General features: G+C 36.7%; 1 protein-coding gene and 1 pseudogene across 9 annotated transcripts in view; one reads left to right on the forward strand and one right to left on the reverse strand.

Moving 5' to 3' along the window:
• CLOCK (clock circadian regulator) overlaps nt 1-15,286 on the reverse strand; it is a 105,498-nt gene extending 90,212 nt beyond the window's left edge. For 8 of the 9 annotated variants that reach the window (XM_039845251.1, XM_039845247.1, XM_039845246.1 and 5 more), the window contains exons 1-2: nt 14,674-15,286; nt 13,324-13,394 (exon numbers count right to left, since the gene is read on the reverse strand). The gene's annotated coding sequence lies outside the window, so the exon portion shown is untranslated. Of the gene's footprint in view, nt 1-13,323; nt 13,395-13,501; nt 13,789-14,673 lie in introns of those variants that run through there. The other variant, XM_039845244.1, reaches the window with a different exon arrangement.
• LOC120588678 (uncharacterized) lies at nt 3,804-3,922 on the forward strand (annotated as a pseudogene).
• Nucleotides 15,287-17,453: the final 2,167 nt, after the last annotated feature.

Below are 17,453 nucleotides of genomic sequence, written 5' to 3' on the forward strand. Positions count from 1 at the left end.
GCACAGTAAAAGAAACCATCAACAAAACAAAGAAGCAATCACGCCTCCGATTAGGGGCTAATATCCAAAATATATAAGGAACTCACACAACTAAACAAAAGAACAAACAATACAAGTAGAAAATGGGCAGAGGACCTAAAGAGACACTTCTCCCAAGAAGACGTACAAATGGCCAACACACATGAGAAAATGCTCAACTTCACTAGCTATTAGGGAAATGCAAATCAAAACCACAATGAGATACCACCTCACACTTGTAAGAATGGCTATTAACAAGACAAGTAACAAGAAGTGTTGGACAGGTTATAGGGAAAAAGGGAACCCTCATACGCTGCTCATGGAAATGTAAACTGGTACAGCCACTGTGGAAAACAGTATAGAGGGTCCTCAAAAATTAAGACTAGAACTACAATATGACCCAGCAACACTTTTTCTGGGTATCTACTCCACAAATTTGAAAACATTTATCCATAAAGATATATGCACCCCAATGTTCTCTGCAGCATTATTCATGATGGCCAAGACATGGAAACAACTGAATTATCCTTCAGTAGATGACTGGACATATATACAATGACTATTATTCAGCCGTAAGAAAAGATGAAATGCTGCCATTTGCAACAACATGAATAGATCTTGAGATTATCATGCTAAGCGAAATAAGTCAGAGAAAAAGCTAAGAACTATATGATTTCACTCATATGTGGGGTATAAAAAAAGGAAGACAAAAAAACAAAAACTCACAGAAACGAACAACAGTTTAGTGCTCACCAGAGGGAAACAGGGGAATGAGAAGGTAGAAAAGGGTAAAGGGGGTCAAATGTATAGTGATAGAAGGTGATATACCTGACTTTGGATGGTAAACACACAATGCAATATACAGATGATGTATTATTGAATTGTACACCTGAAATCTATATAATTTTATTAACCAATGTCACCTCAAATTTAATAAAAATAAATTAAATGAATTAATTTTTAAAAAAGAATCCAAAAAGGAGGAAAGAGGATAGAAGCAATAATTGAAAAGATAATGAGAGAGAACTTTCCGAAACTAAAAGCAATTGAGCTATAGACTCAAAAAGCTCTATGACTATAAAGCAAGACACTTACAAGAAAACCTTACCCCAACACATCAAAATGCCATAAATATAAACCAAAATAACTTAAGACAAAAGAGAAAGTCTTAAAAGTAGCCAAAGGAAAATAAGACATTATTCTCAACAAGACTATAAGCTGATACATTACCTTCAACAAGACTTCAACAGAAAGCCAGAAGACAATGAAACATTTTTAAAATGTAGACAGATAATGACTATCTACTTAGATTTCTATATCCAGTGAAAATATTATTCAAAAAAGGTGAAATGGATATTTCCAAACAAAAAATGTAAAAATTCACTGTCAGTAGGTAAGCCAGTATTAAAATACACACTAAAGGAAGCTATTAAGAATTAAAATTATCTCAGACAGAAAATGGAGAAAGAGGTCTGAAAGGGTAAATATAAACAAAAATTGATTGTCCAAAACCATAATAATAATTTCTTCTAGTTTACAATACATATCAATAAAACGGAGAATAACAATGCAAAAAAAAAAAAAAAGGAGAAGTTAAAGTATAAGAACCTGGCATTATTGGGGGAATGGTAAAAGTAGTAAATTGTATAATACTAATAAGTATTCTTCTTGTAATCTCTGGAATAACCACTAGGTAGAGTGAAATAATATATAACTAACAAGTTAATAGTGGAAAAAACAATAAAAATAATTTTGATTATCGTAAAAGAAAAACATGAAGGATAAAAAGGAATACAAAACAGATGACTCAAAGAGAAGTCAAAGTGGATGGCAGTGACAAACCCAACTATTATCAGTAAAAATGTAAATGAACTACATACTCGAAGACTAAAACTAGATTAAAATAATTAAAATGTTTATTTACAAGACATCAAAAAAATTAGAGAAAAATAGTTTACGAAACCACGTATTTCACTTGCAAAAAATCTATAACATGTACATGGTACATACACATACACATGCCTTAGAATATGCTGAAAATATATTAACAGATTCATCCCTAAGATTTTACGTAATATTTTTCATAGATTTTCTTTGTAGTTTTTGGTACTTTAACTCTTTTCCAAGGAGCAAGACTTGTTTTTATAAAAACCATAGAACTATTTTCAAAAGAATCAGATGACAAGTTTTAATAATGATCAGCTCCAACAAAGTGAAAAATAGAAGAATATGGTCAAGTCTAAAAAGATAAAATATGTAAATTTATTTCACACAATAAACTCTACTGGTGAAACTAAGAAACCTTTATAATTACAAATATATTTTAATATCACCATTTCTGATGGGAGACAAAAAATAGCAGGTATGAGCTGGAAATAGCTTTTTCCATTAACTAATGTTTCTCTCATTTGTCTTGGTGCTTCTAAAAAAAATTTGTGAAATTTCTAGTGAACGATGTAAGTTAAAGTTGTAAAATAAAATTTAAGTCCTATTTTAATTTGTGGGTTTTTTACTTTAATTTGTGGAGTTTTCCTAAATAATTTTTAATATTATTTCAACTACAATTTAAGTTTCAACACAGAAGAAAACTAGTCGCCAGTTTTGTGAATCAAAATTTTACTTAGAAAACTTCCCTAACCCGGCAAAGGAATTAAACACACAAGTTCAGGAAGCATAAAGAGCCCCAAACAAGAGGAATTCAAACAGACCCACACCAAGACACATCATAATTAAAAAGCCAAAAGTCAAAGACAAAGAGAGAATCTTAAAAACAGCAAGAGAAAGGCAGCTATTTACTTACAAGGGTACTCCTGTAAGAAAGTCTGCTTATTTTTCAATGGAAACTTTGCATGCCAAAAGGGACTGGCAAGAAATATTCAAAGTTATGAAAAACAAGAATCTACAACCACAAATACTCTATCCAGCAAGGTTTTCGATTAAAATGGAAGGCGAGATAAGTGCTTCCCAGACAGGGAAAAACTTAAGGAATTCATCACCAACAAACCAGTATTACAAGAAATGTTAAAGAGACTTTTGCAAAAAGAGGGGGAAAAAAAAGAAAAAATATGAATAATAAAACGGCAGTAACTATGTAACTATCAGTAATCACTTTAAATGTAAATGTATTAAATGCTCCAAACAAAAGACATAGGGTAGCTGATCAGAAAACAAGACCCATGCATATGCTGTCTACAAGAGACCCACTTCGCATCAAATGATACTCACAGACCGAAAGTAAAGGGGTGGAAAAAGATATTTCACGCAAACGGAAATATCTGCGAGGTAGCAATACTTTAAATAGACTTTAAAACAAAGGCTATAATAAGAGACAAAGAAGGGCATTAAATAATGATAAAGGGATCAATAAATCAAGAAGACATAACCCTAGTAAACATATACGCACCCAACATAGGAGCACCTACATATATAAAGCAATTATTGACTGATATAAAAGGAGAGATCAACAGTAATACACTCATAGTAGGAGACTTTAACACCCTATCGACATCAATGGTCAGATCTTCCAGACAAAGAATCAACAAAGAAACAATGGGCCTAAAAGACACACTAGACCAGATGGATTTAATAGGTATTTTCAGAGCCTTTTACCCAAAGCAGCAAAATATACATTCTTCACAAGTGCACATGGTACATTTTCCAGAATAGACTACGTTAGAACACAAAACAAGTCTCAATAAGTTTAAGAAGACTGAAATCACATTAACCATCTTCTCCGATTACAATGGTATAAAAGTAGAAATCAACTACAAGAAAAAAAAACTGGAGTCTATAGCCATGCCACCCTGAACAAGCCCGATCCCATCTGATCTCTGGAGCTAAGCAGGGTCGGGCCTGGTTAGTACTTGGATGGGAGACCACCCAGGAAGACCAGGTACTGTAGGCGTAAAAAATAAAAAATAAGGGATTGTAAACTGACAAGGTCCTTGCAATCCATGAGGTCAACCAAGGGTTGCCTCACCTAAAAAAGAAGAAAAGAAAAAAAGAAAAAGAAAAAAAACTGGAAAATATACAAACACATAGAGGCTAAATAACATGCTACTAAACAATGAATGGGTTATTAATGAGACCAAGGAAGAAATCAAAAGATACCTAAAGACAAAAGTGAAAACACAACAACTTAAAATCTATGGGACACAGCAATAGCAGTCCTAAGAGAGAAATTCACAGCAATGCAGGCCTACCTCAAGAAATAAAAAAAAAAGCTCAAACAATCTAACCTTACACTTAAAAGAACTAGAAAAAAGAACAGCAAACAAAGCCCAACGTGAACAGGAGATAATAAAGATCAGAGTGGAAATAAACGAAATAGAGTCTAGAAAAAACAATACAAAAGATTAATGAAACCAAGAGCTGTTTCTTTGAAAGGATAAACAAAATTGACAAATCCTTGACCAGACTCATCAAAGAAAAAAAGAGGACAAATAAATAAAATCAGAAATGAAAAAGGAGAACTACAGACTCCACAGAAATACAAAAGATAGTAAGAAAATACTACGAGCAATTATACGCCAACAAATTGGACAATCTGGGAGAAACGTACGCTCTCCCAAGACTGAGTCAAGAAGAAACAGAAAATCTGAACCGACTGATTACCTCCAAAGAAATCAAATCGATAATCAAAACCTCCCAAAAAACAAAAGTCCTGGACCAGATGGCTTCATAGGTGAATTTTACCAAACATTCAAAGAATTATCACCTATTCTTTTCAAACTATTCCAAAAATTTCAAGAAGAGGGAAGCTCCCTAACTCCTTTTGTGAAGCCATCATTACCTTGATACCAAAACCAAAGACATTACAAAAAAAGAAAACTATAGGCCAATACCACTTATGAACATTGATGCAAAAATCTCAACAAAATATTAGCAAACCAAATTCAGCATTACATTAAAAATATCATACACCATGAATGAGTTGTATTTATTCCTGGGATGCAAGGTTGGTACAATATTCGCAAATCAATTACTGTGATACACCACATTAACAAATCTAAAGATAAAAACCAAATGATCGTATCAATAGATGTGAAAAAAGTGTTTGACAAAATCCAGCATCCACTTATGATAAAAACTCTCAGCAAAGTGGGAATAGAGGGAACAAACCTCAACATAATAAAGGCCATATATGACAAACTTACAGCCAACATCATACTCAATGGGGAAAGGCTGAAAGCATTTCCTTAAGATCAGGAAAAAGACAAGGATGCCCACTTTTACCACTCCTCAACACTGTACTGGAAGTCTTAGCCACAGCATTAAGACAAGGGAAATAAAAAGTATCCGAATTGGAAAGGAAGAAGTAAAACTCTCGTTATTTGCTGATGACGTGATACTATATATAGAGAACCCTAAGGATTCCACCAAAAACCTGTTAGAACTGATCAATGAATTCCGTAAAGTAGCAGGATACAAAATTAATATTCCTAAGTCAATGGCATTTTTCTACACCAATGATGAACTTTCAGAAAGAGAAATTAAGTAAACAATCCCATTTACAATTACATTGAAAACTATAAAATATCTCAGAATCAAATTAACCAAGGAGGTAAAAGGCCTGTTGTCAGAAAATTATAAGTCATTGATAAAAGAAATTGAAGAAGATACAAACAAATGGAAGCATATACCATGCTCATGGGTAGGAGGAATCAACATAATTAAAATGGCCATACTATCCAAAGCAATCTATGGATTCAATGCAATCCCTATCAAAATACCAATGGTATTTTTCAGAGACTTAGAACAAATAATCCTAAAATTTATGTGGAACCATATAAGACCCCAAATATCCACAGTTCTCTTGAGAAAGAACAAAGTTGGAGGTATCATACTACTTGATATCAAACTATACTAAGAAGCAACAATAATCAAGACAGCATTGTACTGGCATAAGAACAGATATATTGATCAATGGAACAGAATAGTGAGCCGAGAAACAAATCCACACTCATACACTCACTTAATATATGACAAAAGAGGCAAGAATATACAATGGGGTAAAGACAGTCTCTTCAATAAATGGTGCTGGGAAAATTGGACAGATACATGCAAAAAAAAAAAAAAAAGAAACTGGAGCACAATTTCACACCATATACAAGAAAAGACTCAAAACAGATTAGACTTAAATGCAAGACCCGAAACCATAAAATTTTTAGAAGAAAACATAGGCATTAAACTCTCTGATATTGCTAACAGTAATTTCTTTTTAGATATATCTCTTCAGTGAAGGGAAACAAAAGAAAAAATAAACAAAAAGGACTACATCAAAAACTAAAATGTTTTTGTACAGCAAAGGAAACCATCAACAAAACAAAAAAACAACCAAGAAAAGATATTCACTTATGACACATCTGATAAGCGGTTAACATTCAAAATATATAAAGAACTCATACAACTCAACAAGAAAACAAAAACTCCAATTAAAAAATGGGCAGAAGACGTGAACAGATATTTCTCCAAAGAGGAAATACAGATGGTCAATAGACATATGAAAAGAAGCTCAAGATCACTAATCATCAGAGAAATGCAAATTAAAACCACGATGAGATATCACCTCACACCTGTCAGAATGGCTACCATCAATAAATCAGAGAACAGAAACACAAAGGATGATGAGGATGCAGAGAAAAGGGAACCATCATCCACTGCTGGAGGGATTGCAAATTGGTACAGCCACTATGAAAAACAGTCTGGAAATTTCTCAAAAAATTAAAGATGGATATTTCTTTTGACTCAGCAATTGCACTTCTGGGTATTCATCCAAAGAAAACCAAAACAATAATTCCTAAAGATCTATGCACCCATATGTTCATGGCAGCACAATTTACAATAGCCAAGATATGGAAGCAACCTAAATGCCCATCCACAAATGCCTGGATAAAGAAATTATGGTTCATTTGTACAATGGAATATTACTCAGCCATTACCAATGACATGGATGGACCTAGAGGTTATTATGCTGAGTGAAATAAGCCAGAAAAAGATAAATACCATGATTTTGCTTAAATGTGGAATCTAAGTAACAAAAAGAACAAATTCATCAAAAACGGACTCACAAATATAGAGGACAATCTTGTGACAGCCAGAGGGGAAGGGGGATGAGGAGGCTTGGAAAAGGGGTGAAAGGCTAAAGAAGTAAAAATCAACAGTTGATAGATGGTCACAGAGATGGGGAGCATAGCATAAGGAATGCAGTTAGCATTAATATATTGGCTAGGTGTAGAGGCAGAGGAGAGAAAGAGCAATTAGGCGGATCGTTTTATAAAACTCCATAAATGTCTAACCAATGTACTGTATTCTTGAAACTAATAAAATTTTAAAAAATACATATCATATGGCTTCTATAAAATGGCCTATCATTTTGCTTAAATCATATCTAAAAAAAACTTTACCTAGCAAAGGGATTTCAAAAAAATATATACAATACCATGCATACTGAAAACATGTCCTAGTAACTTTTTTATTATTCTAAATCACATAAAAGGGCAATTACCCCTAGACTCTCCATGTAAATACAAAATTCTAAGCAACTTATTTCAATACATTTAAATTGAGACACGCCCCCCTGCCCCGCCCTCCACAACACAACAAAAGGATAAGAGCTAGGTTTGATGCACACTATGAAAGTAACAAAACAGAATAACAACTAACATTTACTGAACACTTAACTATGTGATATTCATAATTGTAAGTAATTTGCATGTACTGTCTCATCTAATCCTCACATATTATGAACTAGAATTATCTGCATTTTATAAATGAGAAACTGAGTTAATATTTGTCCAAGGTCATATAAGCAGTAGAGCCAGGATTTGAATGCCAAGCAAGCTAACTACAGAGCCCTACACTCTTAATCACTACAACATGCTATGAGTAATAAGACCTTGTTAAAGTAGTTTGAGGTCTCTGTTATTAAGTTTTAGGCAATAAATAATAATGTTTTATTTAAAATAAAACAGGATATTTTAACAATCTGGTCATGTTACTGAGAATAAACAGAAGAAATAATAAACATCTAAAACCTTATTTTCACGACAAAAGTAAAAGGAAGTCACTTTCAAAATATTCATAAAAATCTGACAAAATGTGTAAATTCCAAAAACAGACAACAGAAGACAGAGTAAAACTACTGCATTAAATTTTAAGGCCGTATCTATTTTCTCTTGAAAACAGTTTAACAGTTTTTCTCCCAGTTTAAACTGGAGGATACAGATACCTAGTGAATAAAATGTCACAGAAATCCTGCATAAAGCTAATGTCAATTCTTTGGGTGATAAAGGAGTCTTTCTTGGTATTTAGATTTTCTTTTTAGGAAAGTATTTTTGGAGCAATCAAAAAAACTCTGTTGAATTTATACTACTGTATAAAAAATGTTACAGCTCAAATTTTAATTGTGAGTGCAGACTGCTTCATAGACTCCTACCCTACTTAGAAGGCTTGTTCAAGAGTATTGCTATCCAAATGATTTACACTCATGAAATGCAAAGTTAATTTAATTCAAAGTAAAACATGCCTTAGAAAAAAAATACACCATTTTAAAAATCTTGGATTCATGTTTATGGATCACTATTAGACAATTTATTACATAATTATGGCATATTTTTTCAACAATAAGCACAAAATTTGTTTAATCTGGATATTAATATAAATTCGGCAACATTCTACTTGAATTCTAATTCTTTTGAATGTTATCCTTTTGTAATTTTTTTTTTAGTATCAACTACATGATTACTAATGCTGTCACTTCTAAAAATTGAAAACTTAAGTGTCCAATAGAAAAAGACCAGTAAATAATTACACAAATATAGATGAGAATACCACATAGCTATTAAAAATAACCATGGTGCAGAAAAATACTGACATAAAAATGTTCAAGATTCACTGTTAAGTGAATAGTTTGCACTACAATAGATGCATTATGAGCTCATTTTGTAACACAATATGTCTACAAGTGTACATACACTTAGATAATGGCTAAACAAAATGTAGGAAGAAGATACTGCAGAAGGTTAACAATAATAGCATCTCTTCAACGTGGGATTTCCAGTGATATTTTAATTCATGCTTTTTTGTGTTCCCTAAGTTCTCTACCTTAGGAATCCACTATTTTTGTAACTGGAATGGGGGAGTGGGGGAGGGGAGGAAGAGATTAAGAAAGAATTAAGGCAACTATTTATATTAAAGACATATTTTAAAGCAAATGATAAATTCTTAGCTAGGCATAGGGTTTAATCCTCATTGGTACAATGCCCATTTATGTTTTTTTTTAAATACAAAACCTCTGATCATGAATAAACTTGTATTTTCATCTTCCATTATTTTGGGTAGGAATTAAAATTTTAAGTGCCTGATTAAATTTAAGAACCTGATTAAAAACCTCTTTTAAAAATGGGAATTTTTGTTGTATTACATGACCTTTATTAATGCGAAAGGAAATATTTCTTAAAAATAAAAGGTAAATCACATTTAAACAGTATCTTATAAAAGTCAAAAGCAATTCATAAAAATTTGTTTTACAAGTGATTTCTTTCTGCAGACTTCTAAGAATAAAATAAGCAGAATTACATCTCTGTATACATACCCCTAAAACAGTAATTCAGAATTGACATACTTATGAGGATGAGTTGAGGTTAATTTAACATTTGCATAATTGAAACTATGGAGAAAAACAGGAGTATCTTAGCCACCTAATTTACAGAAATAATAAAGCTATGAAAATGACTAACAAATGGTTGTAAAGCAACCTATAAATATAAATGCCATTTAATAATTATAGTCAATTAGTAAGATTTAATTGCTCTGACTATTACAAGTATTCTATAAATAATTCATACAACTCCATCTAGAGTTTTAGACTCAGAAATGGAGAAAATTCAATGTTCACTGATACAATGCCTACAAGAAACCACACTTAAATTTTTGTTTGTTTGTTTACTTTATGCATCTGCAAAGAATTGGAAGGAAATAGATACAAATAATAAAAGGTATTTTGCTATAATGTTGAACTTTGACTTTGGCCATGTTTGCTTTCATCGTTTAAAATATTTCAAATAAAATAAATACTTTGACACAGCACTAGAAGTTAAAATGTGGAGGAGAGGTTTCATTAAATATGTGCTTTGAAGAAGGAAATGTGATAGGAAGAAACAATTTACTTTTAATACTAACACTGCCTGACATAGATGGTAAACAATAGTTGACTGACAGAAGTAAATTTCCTAATTTAATATTTCTAACAGTCCTGACATCTAAGAAAAGCTGTATTATAATTACCAAATAAAACATTAAATGGCTCTTTCCAGTGGGAAAGAGTAAAAACAAACAAAAAAAACAACTATCAATTAGTCTCATAAATGCCTGCTAAAGAATGCAATTTAACTCCTTACTTCCTTACTCGTTAAGAGCTAAGATTTGAGCTTTCTAAATCTGGCCTATCCTTTTTTTCCAATTAAACATTCAGCATTATTTCATTTTAGTTTCAGATGTACAGCACAGGGGTTAAACATTTATATAATTTATGACTGATTCTCTAATTAGTCTAGTACCCACCTGGCACTATACATAGTTACTACAATATTATGGACTATATTCCCTATGCTGTACCTTAAATCCCTGTGACCGTCCTATCCTCTAACAATTTAAAAAGTTGAGAGATACACTCTTTCTCCAAATCCCATTTCTGCAAAAACAAAAAGCTGGAAATAATCTCACCCTTACAAATCTTATGTGTTGTTTTTTTTCTAGAATCTATCATACCTTATCCTGTGTCACAATCATTATGTACATGCTCATTTAACCATACTAGATTTCGAACCCACTGAGATCAAGGTCAAACGTATCCATCTTTCTATGCATCTCACATAGCTTAGGAAAGAGTTTTAATTATACTCTTAACTTTCTGCCGACTCTATCACCTAAAAAAATTAAGGCTTGGGAATTCGTTGCAGCTTGGTTTAAAAAGGAAAAACAAAAAACCTCTTGGAACTGTGAGAAATGTAGCTGCAGGGTGATGAGGAGGTGGGTGGGGGATGTGCATACTATTTGTCTGCAGTCAGTTAAGCACAAACCAGATCAAAAGACTGCCTTCTCTTCCCCTTCAATGGCTGGATTCCATCCAAGTCAATCTATGTCTCCTAAAGACAAAGTCTGCCTAGGTTCACTTCTAAGGACCTGGAGAGGCTGATGTAATTAATCTAGGGAGCTTTCTAGTGGTCTGCAAGTACAGGAGAATAAAATCAAAATTTAACCTGTGAGCTACTGACCAGGTGAAAATTCTAGAATGTGGACTCCAGAATCCTCTAAAAAGCCATGGAATCCAAGTCTTTCTGCTGAATTCAATCTATATCAGATAGAGCTCATACCACTGGGACCTCACTGCAAAATCTGTAAATGTATCCCAAACAAAATGTCCCCTCACAAGTGAAAAGATGAGCATGTCCTAAGGTGTAAATTATATGTTAAACTTTCTGACATACTCCAAGTCATCTCTCTGTCCTGTTGGTAGTAACATAGCCCACAGCAGAGGCAAATGGGCAGAGCAGATGATCAATCAAGACAATTCAATTTTCAAGAATGAAGTCTTTTTAAGCATATAGTAAAAGATATAGAAAGTTCTACAACCGTATTAACAGCTGTTACATCGAGGGAGAGATGGGAGACAGAAGTGCGCAAAGGAAGTTTTCACTTATATACAGTATTGTTTTAATTTTAAGAGTATCAGTTCACTTCTGTAATTTAAAAAAACAATTTAAAGTAAAATTTTGAAATGTCAATTCTATTTTTTTAAAAAATTAAATAGACCCACATGGAATTCAAAGGAAAAATAAACGCCATTTTGCAAAAATTTGGCCACTAGAGACCTATAGATCAAAACAGAAATAACACAATTCTCTCCTACAAAATAAAAAATGAATATTGGTAACAGGACAAAAATGTCATAGCGACTGTCTGTCACCCACTAGTCAAAACTCACTCCTTTGATTATGTATGAGCCACCAGAGGGAGTTTGAGTACTCTCCCCCCAAATTATATTCACTTTAACAACTCCTTTTCAAATTTAACCTAATTTAAAAAGTTAGGCTGGCAGAGCTAAAAAAAAACTTAATACAATGTTTACAGCAATCCATAAGTCATAAAAAAAAATTTTGGCACCAACAAAACTTTTATTTTAATTTTTCATAAAACACACACAATTTCATTGGGGTTCACGTCTGATTTCCTTGAGAAAAAAGTTTTCCAGTCTGGAAAGCAAACTACCTGGACAATCGATTCTGTTATCATTTCGATGCACTGCTCATATTCTCCAACTGTTTGTCATGACTTTAGGGTTAAAAAAAGTAAAAGTAAAATTTTATACAACTCTGACTCCTGAAAAAAGAGGAAAGGGGGGACAAACTATAATCTGAAAACAGCATAATCCAGCCATAAAGCTAAATGTAAGTAATGTCATTATATTCTTTAGCAAGGGAAAATATGACTAAACATCTTTAAAAGTTAAATCTGTCTGTGACTTAAGCATCTTAAAAACAATGTATAAACAGCTAAACTTTCAATTCTGGTTCATTTTTCTAAAAAACATTAAGAGAAATATTGAAAATGGCCAAAATTACCATAAATTAGGGGAAGCAAGCAGACAGCCAAAACTATAGAGCAAATTATTTCAGAAGACAATAATCTAGTTATGAGTCCATAATATAGTCACAAATATTTTAAAAACAGTGTACATCTCATTTCTCACTCTCCCCTCACCAGGCTACTATTTCACCCTCTCCCTCATCCTTTCTAGCTTTCTAGTATCTTCCCAGAGTCCCCTTATACACAGAAAAGTAAACACAAATTCATATTCATATTCCACCCCTCCCCCCTTAACATATAAAGTAGCTCATCATTCACACGGTCCTACACCTTGTTTTTTTTCACTTTATAACATACTTTGGAGATCTTTTCATGTCAGTACACAAAAAGCTTCCTCATTCTTTTTCACGGCTGATCATGACTAGTTCTACCACAGCTTTCGATTACCTTCTTCAGGCTAACCTCCAATGACATTATATTCAGTCAACTACTTAACACTTGAGTTAGTTTCTTTCCTTCGACAAGATTTTAAAACAAACCAGATTTGAGGTGCCCCAAAGGATAACTTTCAGAGAAAACAACTCATTATCTAAACTATATCCTTTTTAGAACATTTGTTTTTCAACCAGGTAGAGGAAAAACATTCCACAATTTTCTCCTCTCATCACGTAATAAAACAAAGCTACAAATTAGAATGCAATCTTCGAGTGAAATTACCTTTTTTTGATTTGAGGGATCAGCATAATAGTCAAATCAACAATGACTTTATTTCTTGTGCTTTTCTTTCACTGTAAAAGAAAACAATAGGTTTTTTTGTTTTGTTTTGTTTTTTTAAAAAAAACGCTAAAAAGACTTAAAGTAGCACAATGGCATTCTAATAACAGGAAGCCACCACCTGATTCGATCTTTCATCTGCCAGGTCAGAGGCCGAGGCTCTTCTCTTTCGGGATTCTGCTATTATGAACAAGGACGACTTTCACACCGGCAAAAACACACTCAAGAATATAAGCTCTGCGGCGCTACGTGTTGGAAATTACACTCCAGGAGCCAGAGCGCCTGAACCAGCTACCTAGACTCCGGCTTCGCAGGCGGAAAAGGATCTAGGAAACGCAGCCGCGGCGGTGACAGTGAGCTGGGGAGGCGCGGGTTCACGGAAGGAAAATCCGGCGCCGCGCGGGGAGCCCTGGAACCCGCGCAGTCGCTCCAGCCAGACGCACGGAGCCGCGCGCTCCCCAGGGACCGAGCCACGGAACCACGACCACTAACGGAACCAGACCACGGGCGGCCGGGCCGCCGTTCCAACCGCGGACTGCGGCGCGCGGGTCGGGTGCCGGGAGGGCGGGGGTTCCCCGGAGGAGCTGGCCGCCCCGGCGCCCCATTGGGCGCCGCTCCAAACGTGCCCAAGTTGTGACAGGAATAAAGTGGGTCACAAGGCCTAGCGGGTCCCCAGCAACAGCCCTTTCGGCACCAGTCTCCCGCTTTCCCGGCCGCTCTGCCGCAGGAATCGGCCACAACCCCGGGGCGAGCACAAGCCACCCAGCCCTCCTGTGGCACCCCAAACCCGCCCATGCCCCGCAGGTAACCCTAGCTGCCCCAGAGGGGCCCTCAGCCAGGGCGGGCCTCCGCCCCAACCCCAGGAATACTACTACGGCCACAGTAAAAACTTGGGCTTCAGCTCCCGCCTTCCTTCCTCTCCCTTGGCCGCTGCCGCCCCAGCCCCTCAGCACATGCCGCCCCCATTCTCCTTACCTGCAGTTCCTCACTGTGTGGTTAGGAGTATTCTTCTTTCCTCCCTCCCCACCCTGGTGCCCACGGTGACGACTCGGAACCATAAACCCGGCCACAGTGCTCAGGAGATACTCCCTGCGGATCTCAGCGCAAGCAGCACCTGGAGCTGTGAGTGGCGCCCCCAAACCACCCCCAAAAAATTCGCCGCTACTGCCGCCCGCTCCTCCTCCCCCTCCTTTCCCTTCCCCTCCTCCACCGGCACCGGGAGCACGCATGCGCTGCCGAGGCTAGCCCGCGGCGGACGTCAACCCCGGGCCCACCCGGCGGGGCGCCACTCACCGGGAGCGCGTAGGCGTCGGAGGCTAGATTTCCTTCGCGCTCTCGCTCTCGGAAGTTTCTTTTTTTAAGCCAGTAGCCGCGAGCCTTGTCTGTGATTGCGCTCCCTCCAGGCGCATGCGTCGCCAGTGACCCCGCGGGCTCCGACTGCCGGCGCTCTCGGTTCGCCCCTCCCCTCACTCTCCCTTTCCCCGGCGCAGCGCGGTGCGCATGCGACTTTCCCCGTTAGAGCGCACGGGGCTGCGGAGGGAATCCCGGGCTGCGGAGGAGATTCCTGCTCCCTTGGGCCGCGCGTTTGCGCGTCTGCGGCGCCGCTGAGTGCCGAGGGAAACCGGGATCTCCCGGACGCCCCCTTTCCTGCACCGGTTGCTGGAAAGCCGGGGAGAGGCGGGGCCTGGTCGGGTGGAGGGTGCGGCCGGTCCGGGAGCGTTAGCGTTGGGTCGGGCGGCTTTGGCTTTCACTCTGGATGCGGGGAGCCAGGAGGAGGAAGAGCTTCCTGCCAGATAAGAAATTCGTGAGCCAAACACGGAATCTTCTCTCCCTTGAAAAGTAAATCACTTTGTCGGCGCCAGGAAAGATTTTTTTTCTCCCTCCAGCGGCATTACTCGCGTTTCGTCTCCTGGGGCTGGAAAGGGGTTTGCGAAAGTGACTGGACTTCCAGAGACACAGCCTTTCCCCCTCTCCTGGAAGAGCACGGCTTGGGTCGCTTCTTATTGGTGGGTAGGCCTTGGTAGACGGGACTTGCGCCCTTGGCTGGAGGGAGGCAAATAAAGGTCAGGATAGTTTAATCGAAGATGAGAGAAGTAGTGGGAATTAACCAGGATCCTAATTTGCACGGCTTCCCTTGTTAGAAAAGCGTGAGAATACGTCCTGCTTATATTGGGAAATTACTCGCCTTGATATTTAAAACACACTTGGTCCATATGTTTATGGTTGAACACATCTCAGTAGTAAATTATGGGGAAAGAGGTTTTTGTAGTCCCAATTCCTAGTATTCATGTTTTATTGAATGTCCTTTCGATTTGAAATAGAAACCATCTTCATGTTTCACAATATAACAGCTGTAAAAGCCTGCCTTCCGGATAACATTCACCTCAGTAAACGTTTCAGATTCTTGCTGTATGCGCACAAAGAAAAAAATATAGATGAAAATTGAGGGGCTTAGCTCCCTGATTCTTCACCGTAAGGTTTTTCAGTAGAGAGTGGCAAAGCATAATTTATTAACTCCATCACATAGCAGAAGAGATTTTGGTATACATTTTTGCCTGTTCAGCATTCATTCTGATAATTTTTTTATCTTCACTCTCAGTCTATATGGCTAGGCAGGACTCCCAGAGGAAAGCATATTTTAGTTAATCCTCTGCCTCAGGCTAGAGTTACCGCGAAGGGGCTATATTGCAATGGATTTAAGTTTGGAAAAATGGAGGCCTGAATCCATCTTTCCACTCAGATTCTAAGAAGGCAACCTGGAGAAAAAGATTCAAAGATGATCTGGCCTGGAGACATGTTCGATGCCCTGAACCTAATGTGGACTAGATAACTCTGGAAATTTAGTCGAATTAGTCAAATCCACGTGTTTGTTTTATTGCTTAAACCAGTGGGAGTTTGTCTGTCACTTTCCTTACTTGTAGCAAGGAAAGAGGCAAGGTTAATCATACTGATATGTAGGTTGCATCCTGACAAGCGGGTTTGAATATTTTTCCAGGGAGGGGGATGTTTGGATTTTAGTCGAGAACGTGATCCTTCTTCATATCCTACATCATCTAGAATATATATCTTCAAAAATACCTTTGCCCTTTTTAATGGTTCCATTGTCCTCTTAGTCACTAGGATCAAATTATGTTCATCTTTGACTCCTCGCTCTCACTTTCTGTATTTAATCATTTACCAAAACCTGTTGATAATCTTCTGTTTTTCTGCTCTGTCCTTTGCAACTGCTTGAACATTTCCCACGGTTCAGGTCACAACTTAATCCTTTCTCATATTCTTTCCAAGACTAAAACTGTATCGGATATTTGTAATAATTTTTCCAACTTCCAGATTCCACTTTTCTCTAAAACAAAAATCCTGCCTTTCATAGATCCTAAAATTTTTCCCCAGGCTAAATCCTCTCCTTGAACACAATTTATGCAATTCAAATATTCTGTTTGTTCCTTTTTTAAACCGAGCATTTCCAGCTCCATTTCCAACTGATTCCCCCAGCTGATGTCTTGATGGAGGCAATGTAGAATAGTGGTTAAGAGTACAGAATTAGGAACTAGTACATAAGAAATCCCATATTAGTGCTGGCTATTGTTAATGATGTTCCTTTCTGAGTAATTCTTACATCTTCTCATATTCTTCCCTTATTTTTTATTTATTTTATTTATTTATTTTTTTACACCTACAGCATCTGGTCTTCCTAGGTGGTCTCCTATCCAAGTACTAACCAAGCCTGACCTGCTTAGCTTCCAAGATCAGACGGAATCAGGCTTGTTCAGGGTGGCATGGCTGTAGACTCATATTCTTCCCCTAGTTCCATATGTCCAATCAGTCACAAAATCCTTTCTGTTCTTTCATAATGCCTCTCTCATCCATCATTTCATTGACATTCCTAATTTTATCACCATAGTGTAAGGTGAATGAAATATAGGAAGTTTAAGATATGCATCATAGGAAATAAAGAGTAAGATTTTTTTAAAGAGAAAGCTTCATGGTTTAGTCAATTACTCATTCTTTCTAGACCCTTTAAAATAGAAGTACATAATAAGAGGTGGTATTATAGATTTTGTAGTCAAAAGTCT

The sequence above is a fragment of the Pteropus medius genome, unplaced genomic scaffold (assembly GCF_902729225.1).
Source record: "Pteropus medius unplaced genomic scaffold, Ma_sr-lr_union100, whole genome shotgun sequence".
NCBI classification, from domain to species: Eukaryota; Metazoa; Chordata; class Mammalia; order Chiroptera; family Pteropodidae; genus Pteropus; species Pteropus medius.